Source organism: Lolium perenne, chromosome 4, assembly GCF_019359855.2.
Source record: "Lolium perenne isolate Kyuss_39 chromosome 4, Kyuss_2.0, whole genome shotgun sequence".
Taxonomy (NCBI): domain Eukaryota; kingdom Viridiplantae; phylum Streptophyta; class Magnoliopsida; order Poales; family Poaceae; genus Lolium; species Lolium perenne.
In genome coordinates this window covers 87,320,020-87,327,305 of record NC_067247.2, presented here as the reverse complement: position 1 = coordinate 87,327,305, position 7,286 = coordinate 87,320,020, and the positions used below count along the sequence as shown (strand labels likewise).

The 7,286-nt window shown below is 44.3% G+C and overlaps 1 long non-coding RNA gene across 2 annotated transcripts; it reads left to right on the top strand.

Annotated features, from left to right (window-relative positions):
- Window positions 1-4,124: 4,124 nt before the first annotated feature.
- Window positions 4,125-7,030, top strand: LOC127293210 (uncharacterized). Of its 2 annotated transcripts, none has more exons than XR_007845653.2 (5): window positions 4,125-4,451; window positions 4,586-4,802; window positions 4,908-4,957; window positions 5,063-5,202; window positions 5,303-7,030. It is a non-coding gene; the product is annotated as an uncharacterized lncRNA (long non-coding RNA). The 2 variants fall into 2 exon arrangements; XR_011742613.1 differs by lacking the exon at window positions 4,125-4,451 and adding an exon at window positions 4,497-4,521.
- Window positions 7,031-7,286: the final 256 nt, after the last annotated feature.

Here is a 7,286-nt window from a genome sequence, read left to right as displayed (position 1 = left end):
TATATATCTTTATGTTTATGATAAATGTTTATATACCATGCTATAATTGTATTAACCGAAACATTGATACATGTGTGATATGTAAACAACAAAGAGTCCCTAGTATGCCTCTTAACTAGCTTGTTGATTAATGGATGATTAGTTTCATAATCATGAACATTGGATGTTATTAATAACAAGGTTATATCATTGTATGAATGATGTAATGGACACACCCAATTAAGCGTAGCATAAGATCACGTCATTAAGTTATTTGCTATAAGCTTTCGATACATAGTTACCTAGTCCTTATGACCATGAGATCATATAAATCACTTATACCGGAAAGGTACTTTGATTACATCAAACGCCACTGCGTAAATGGGTGGTTATAAAGGTGGGATTAAGTATCCGGAAAGTATGAGTTGAGGCATATGGATCAACAGTGGGATTTGTCCATCCCGATGAGATAGATATACTGGTCCCTCTCGGTGGAATGTCGTCTAATGTCTTGCAAGCATATGAATGAGTTCATAAGAGACCACATACCACGGTACGAGTAAAGAGTACTTGTCAGGAGACGAGGTTGAACAAGGTATAGAGTGATACCGATGATCAAACCTCGGACAAGTAAAATATCGCGTGACAAAGGGAATTGGTATCGTATGTGAATGGTTCATTCGATCACTAAAGTCATCGTTGAATATGTGGGAGCCATTATGGATCTCCAGATCCCGCTATTGGTTATTGGTCGGAGTGAGTACTCAACCATGTCCGCATAGTTCGCGAACCGTAGGGTGACACACTTAAAGTTGGATGTTGAAATGGTAGAACTTGAATATGGAATGGAGTTCGAATATTTGTTCGGAGTCCCGGATGAGATCCCAGACATCACGAGGAGTTCCGGAATGGTCCGGAGAATAAGATTCATATATAGGAAGTCATTTTATAAGATTTAAAATGATCCGGAAGGTTCTATGGAAGGTTCTAGAAGGTTCTAGAAAAGTCCGGAAGAAACCACTTTGGAAGGCGGAGTCCCAAAGGGACTCCACCTCCCATGGCCGGCCAACCCTAGGAGGGTGGAGTCCACCTTGGTCTCCACCAAGGGGGCCGGCCACCCCCCCACATGGAAGGGGGGAATCCCACCCCAAGTGGGATTCCCACCTTGGGTAGGTTTCCCTATCACATGGAAGGTTTTGGGTTCGGGTCTTATTCGGAGACTTGTAGTCCAACACTTGGGGCTTTCACCTATATAATGAGGGGCCAAGGGGAGGGGGCCGACCACCCCAACAAGCACAAGGTGGCCGCACCACCTCAAGTGGCTGGCGCCCCCCTCTCCCCAAACCCTAGCCGCCCCACTCCTCCACTTCCTGCACGCTTAGCGAAGCTCCGCCGGGTTTCTCCACCACCACCGACACCACGCCGTCGTGCTGCCGGATTCAAGAGGAGCTACTACTTCCGCTGCCCGCTGGAACGGGGAGGTGGACGTCGTCTTCATCAACAACCGAACGTGTGACCGAGTACGGAGGTGCTGTCCGTTCGTGGCGCCGTGATCAAGATCTTCTACGCGCTTTTGCAAGCGGCAAGTGAACGTCTACCGCAGCAACAAGAGCCTCATCTTGTAGGCTTTGGAATCTCTTCAAGGGTGAGACTCGATAATTCCCTCGTTGCTACCGTCTTCTAGATTGCATCTTGGCTTGGATTGCGTGTTCGCGGTAGGAAAATTTTTGTTTTCTATGCAACGAATCCCTACATTCCTCGCCTTCGGCGGCGTGGTGGTGGACGAGAAATACGAGGAGGAGAATGAAGATGCCTACACAAATTCGGCGGGAGAGAATGGGGATATGCAAGCAAATTGGAGGGAAATCGACAGGATTTGGCGGTCCTGTCGCCGACTACGAGGGTCCACACGACGTTTCGCGCCAAATTCTTTTGTCCGGAGTCCCCGAGCGCGCCTCGGGGGACCGGGGATGGCGTGGGCTCGCTGGATAGATCAAGGGCTAAAATCCGGAAGAAATCGAGAAACCGGGGGGCACGACTGGACCGAATTTCGCCGTCCGGATGAGAAATACGTTCGCTAGTGGTGATGGAAAACGACGGGGACCGACCCGGCCGGCCGCGCGGTTGCCGGTTGGGAGCTAGAGGACGGCGAGCAGTTTCGCTGTCTGTTTGGTACACTTCCACCCCCATCATGCATGCATGTATGGTCCGGTCAATTAGGTCAAGTTGATTTGGTGAGTTGAGCCGGGAGGCCCGGGAGTTCATCCTTAATTGGAGTGTTGAACGCGACACGCTGTTGCCTGCTGGTGAGAAAACACAAGTTGCAGACTTCCGAAGACCAAAATTTACACTAGATAGTACACACTATAAGTGGGACTTAAGTGGGGTTAGCTCCATGTAATCTCTAGAGAATGCAATACAAATAAGTTGTACATGTATTGTGGCTTATTGTTGTCATTCCAAGCAATTAAGATAAAATAGTTATATTTAAGTGGAAAATTATGCTCATAAGAGAAGGTGTAATATACAATGGGAAAATAGCTTTCTCCTTATTTTTCCTTAGGGATCATCTCCCTTAAATAAGAGAAGCCTATCTTCTTTTCTTCATTCTCTCTTCTCCGTCTAAGCAAAAAATCTAACAGGATAACCACGTGATTGGTTTTGCTCTAGCTTCGCCACTGGGGAGAAGACTAACATCACCCCATTTTTATGCACTTAAGGGCTCGAACCTAATACTACGTGACATTTGTTTAGTATGGAAACTGAAATTTCAAATGGGAAATTGGTATTCCATCCTACTACTATACTAGAGCTCGTATGCTTCCTTAAGAAGTGAAATGCGTATTGGTTAGTTTTGTATCTATTGTTGAGATAGTGAGAAGCATATTGTGTTTTGGAGCCCTAACTCAGAATCAATGGTGGTCCGAAATATTGGGAGTGATGTGAAGGTTTTACCATGCGAAAGCTCAGCGTTCCGGCCTGATGCATACAGGTATCTCTATCTCGGTTTGGTGTCTTCGGTGGCAAGTTTGGTTTTTCTCGTACTTTTTGCTTATCTCTGATCTATATATACTTGTAATAGCATTTCCGCTTCACTTAATTTGTATTGGTTCGACCATTTGATTTTATTTATAATGCAAAACGTTTTGCACTGCAAAGCGATAGCCTATTTCAACAAAAAAGAACGAACAATTTGAAATTTAAACTTTTCCCAGTAATCCACGTATACGATCAGATTCGACGTAGTGCACTGTTAATTAAGTGAATGTCTTTGCACTGCAGCAGGCTGCCAGGCATAAAAGCACACCAGCGCACTGGTCCGCAAAGAGGTTCAGTGCAGAATTATATTGAAAGCTCCGAATCACGTTCGCCAACCATGCACGTACGAACATTTTGCTTCTTCCAGAAACTTAATTTAATCCTACGTACTCTGTTTTTCTGTACTGTACTACGTGATAAGGCTAGTCATAGTGGGGAGTAACTTAGACTAGTAACATATGTCATGTTATTAGTCTAGGTTACTACCTTCATAGTGGGTAGTAACTTATATGTGATGTCATGCATTGTGTTATTTATTATGTTGTAGACTCATTTTGTCTTGGTGTGTGTGATGTTATGGTAACATAGCTAGTTACCACCTCATTCTCTTTCTTCATTTATTGGCATGCCCCGTCACCAAAATGTCTTGAGATGTGTGATGTTACTAGCTATATTACTCCCACTATAAGCAGTCTAATATATGCAAAGCTGGTGAAGAAATCACGCATGCATGCATGCCAGGGTCAACCCCGTATCCCCGAAGTCTTGTGCTCGTCAATTTTCAACCACAATGAAGGCAAGAGGTTTGAACGCACTCCCACGACGTACGCCGGCGCGCGCATCTATGCTTGAATTTTTGGCTCCGGAAGAAGAATGCCAGCCATGTGATCATGTCTCAATCTAGTCATGCGTAAGAACCGAACCATGTTGGGAATTGAGAAACATGAAGTGCATGTATGCTTGCCCCATCCAGGAGCGCTCCACGATAGCCGCGTTGCGCGTGGGGGTTGGGTGCTGCTTTGCTTGGTTTCCAACCGTTGGCCCACGTGTCAAGCTATAGCTGGCTCCATTGAGAGAGAGAGAAAATTAGACCGCAAGAAGAGGAAAAGGAGGTCGCATCCTGCCATACCTATCCACAAATTTCCGCGGGGGCTGCCGCCGCCGCATCTTCTCCTCCCCTGGCGATTCCGCTCTCCTCGCCGTCGATCTCCTCTGCCTCCATACCTAACCGCTGCTTCTGAAAAAATGGCATGGCTGTAGGTGGGGAGCGACATGGATTGGGCGGAAACAAGAGGTACCACCCCTTGACTCCGCATCTGGTGTCGGTATGAAGCAGATATGGTTGTGGATGGCGCCAGCGTTTTCTCTTCCCATCCTTGCTCTCCATCCGAAACTGTGGTTAAGATCCTTTTACATGGATCCTCCACATCCAGGTACCACCCCTTGATCACATCTTGTGCCCCTTGCTTTTTAGTCGGTTTTCCATGGATCCTCCACATCCAGGTTCTTGAATCCTCTCCCATCTCACAAGTATTACCATCCATTGATCCTCTCGTTCTCATGGCAGTGGCGGCCGCCGGTGGAAAGCGGTTCTCAAACGGCTACAGTGGGTACAAGATGTTGAGGTTGGTGCAGATTTTGCCTCCTCCTTTCTCCCCCTTTTGACGAGGGCCACCTACAGGGGCGCAAATTTAGGGTGCAGAGCAGGGTGAGCTCCCCATGAACGCTCAAGTAGGTGTCCTACTGGCCTCAATGCAACTGATGATCTTCATGTGGGAAGATAGGTAGCGATCCCTTTTTTTTCCTTGTCTCATAATATTTCTTCGGTCCTCACATGGGGCCTCAATGCAACTGATGGACGGTTTAAACTGATGATGGTGTTGGCGCAGATCGTCTTGCCGTTCAAGGGAAGAAACTTTGGATGCAGGGGAGTCAATAGGTAAAACGGTGAACGAGCTTGTTGAAACTTCCTACATTGTAACGAATTGTAAACTGAATATATACATGACGTTGTTGAACTGAGGTTGTATGATGTGCTATGCAGATCTGAGTTGTGCCTCGTGGTATAGGATGGCAGTGCTGCTGGTCAATGGTAACAGAAAAGATGACGCCAAGCTCGCGGTGCACTAGGATGCCATCCGCCTCCCCGATGGCACGGCCGTCAAGGCCATGGACCTCTGGATGGTATATATATCTTTCCCGCCGTTCGAGGATTTCCTTCAGATAACATGGATGATTGATCTTGGCCATTCTATTATGTTCTTGTTGTTTTTGTTGGTCGCAGCACAAGACACTGGACACCAAGTTCATGGATAGTATATTTCTCATCGTCGAGGCAAAAAGAGTTACCTCCTATCTCAGACACGCTTTTACGGTATCGGTTTCTTTAATGCTTATAGCATAATTTGTTGGAGCGAAAATAATGTCTAATTGTGTGCAGATTGTACTGCATTGTTTCAACAGTTTCTTCGTAGCTTACAGTGGCTTATTCTCTGAATTGGTTTTGGAGGTGGGAAGAAGGTACTGAAGGTTATCGTGTAATTATCTTCGAAAAGTGGGGGTAACGGCCTTTACCGACTACTTGTCTTGTTGATTATGAACCCACAAATAGCTTGTGTTACCTGTCAGTTACTGCTTTCTCTGCATTTTCCTTGACGCCATACTAAAATATGTGAACCATGTAAGATTAATTAACTCAGTAATGCATGGTAAATGACAAGATTCTTTGATGTTGCATTTTGAAATGTCCTCTTTTTACCTATTGTTTTCTTGACACAAACATTTATGTGCTTGACAAGAGGAATAGAAATCACCCAGGCCAAAGTTTGATTTATATTTTTTAAAGAGGAGACATTTCAGGTTTGAGGATGTGCAATCAATCGCTGATGGTTAGGCCTAACACTACATTTTAATATTTCAATGTATCCTGCTACATGGTGCATTCGGTGACTAATATAAAGCTTCTGATGCTACATAGTTAACTTCTAGAAAGAACAAGTAAGAAGGATGTCTCAACTTTTACGTTGCATTTTGTGTGTGTGTGTAGTCAACCTTATACAGAACTGATGTATCATGCACTGTAGTACTAGGTCCCAGTATCGTTTCAGTCCTATATTTCTCTAGGAACTGTGTTAGGACCGATAGGACACTCTGCTGCTTCCAACAATGGAGCTGTCATTATTGTTAGGATTGGTGGTGTAGATGATTACCTAGAAATAGTTATGTATGATTGAATGTTGATTGCATTTTATATGCCAACAAAGATCCTTTTTTAAATGCTTCTGCCTTACCACTACTAATGATTATACTAGGCTTAAATCCAGATTGTAGAAGCTAGACGACTTGACGCTTTATTTGGGCTCATAAATAATTTAGTTTATTTACTTTTCTGTAATTGTATTGCTAAAGTTTTCATTTTTTGGAAAATGACTCCTGTAACATTCCCCTTTCGAACATTATATTTGTGTGTATCTCCGCATATCTCACTTTCTCAATGCAATCAGCTAACAATGGAACATGATGTTGCAACGAATGGTATAAATGTTACTTTGACTTGTGAGCCATCTGCAACTTGCATCCTTGTGGCTAAAGAACAGCACTACACTTGCCGTGCTATTCTTGTAGCCCCTTCTTCCAAATATCCACACTTCAACTATGCTAACATTCTGCTGAATATGTACTTGCTACTCTGATTGCTAAGTTCGAAATATTTATCCATGTTATACCGATGTGGAGAAACCTGAAGACCTATTGACAAGGAGTAGGTGAAGGCAAACACTTGAGAGGAGGGGGACTTCGTTGGTGAGAACGGGTTTGACACAACGCAGACAGTATGTAGTTGTAGCATTCGTAGATGTTCCCTCCAATACCTGCTACTCAGATGTTCCCTCCAATACCTGCTACTCAAAGAATATGCCAGGGCCTCATGACAATGTGATACTGCAGTATCATGTGTTTTGTTCTGTTGTCTTTTATGTGTTTCTTCATTTCAGTTATGTTTGTGAATAAGAAATTTCTGGTGTTGTATGTATATCGTGCAAGAGCAGTCAATATTTCCACTTGAAATACGTTGCCAAATAATGATGTTCACAGGTCTGCGATCTATGAACAGCTCAATGTGAAGAAAACAGAACGACGGATGAGTGGAAATGATCATGTGTTTTGTTTTACTGTGTGTGGTTGTAGCTGGTAACCTTTAATTTGTTCATATTCATCACCTTCGATTTGTACGGGGCTACCTGCGAATGAGACATTTATGCCGCCCTGCG